The sequence below is a fragment of the Rhagoletis pomonella genome, unplaced genomic scaffold, assembly GCF_013731165.1.
Source record: "Rhagoletis pomonella isolate Grant_MI unplaced genomic scaffold, Rhpom_1.0 Rhpom_scaffold_00022, whole genome shotgun sequence".
NCBI classification, from domain to species: domain Eukaryota; kingdom Metazoa; phylum Arthropoda; class Insecta; order Diptera; family Tephritidae; genus Rhagoletis; species Rhagoletis pomonella.
The window spans coordinates 665,579-666,589 of NW_023458576.1; positions in this window are offsets into that span (position 1 = coordinate 665,579).

Sequence of the window (1,011 nt, forward strand, 5' to 3'; positions counted from 1 at the left end):
AAATTCATAAATTTTTTAAATCCAAATATCTTGAAAACAATAGTACGGGTTTCAAAATTTTTGATATCATTCAATAGAAATTATGAATGCCTCTGATACAATATACAAATGTCATATACAGCTTATAAAGTTTTAGCAAAAATTCAGTTTAGTTATCACAAGATTATTTAAAATTCTCTTATTAAACATATTCAGACATTTCATAATCCAATAATATATAAAACAAGCTTTCATTCGATATACAACATCATGTCTTCGGTCCGTACTATACAGAGTATTTAAAAAAATAGCGTAGGAGGGCTTCGGCCGCACTTAGGGATTATTACCCTCACTAAGTAGAATTCTCCTTTCTGTGATGCGAAAGATAAGAGGCAGAACACCTTTCAGCGTAGGCGGCCTTCGGCCGCACTTAGGGATTATAAAAGCTGGGTTATGCAAGACTTAGATTTGACTTGACTTACCTAGAAACTTAGAAACGATTACTCTCCGTGTCATCTATGGGTTTTTCTCCTTTTTTTGATCCGCAGCATTGTATTTGTGCACGCAAAATTTTAAACATTTAATTTGATTAGGGTAAAAGTGAATAAAAATTAAAATTGAAATAAATGTATTCAAGTGTATCAAATTTTGATTGTTTTTGTTTTATTGCCAGTCTTTATTTGAAAGTTTGTTTTTCGATTGCCCTATGAATTGTATTTATACAAAAAATCATATTTCTGTGGCATATTTAGAGGAATTTTATTAAAAATATGTGAAACAATGATGGGACAGCATGATTGTCTGACGGCTCTCTTTGCACGTAGAAATTTAACTTAGAAATCAAAAATCTGTAGTTCTCCAAGTTTCTAAGTGAAGTTGTTATTTTGGGTAACTACATACACGATGATAGATATAAAAATTTCAAGTCAAGTCAAGTCTAAGTCTTGCATAACTGAGCTTTAACTCTCACTAACAGGTCTATTCTGCACGTTACCGAAGATTTTGTAACCGGAAAATTGTATTACCAAAAAA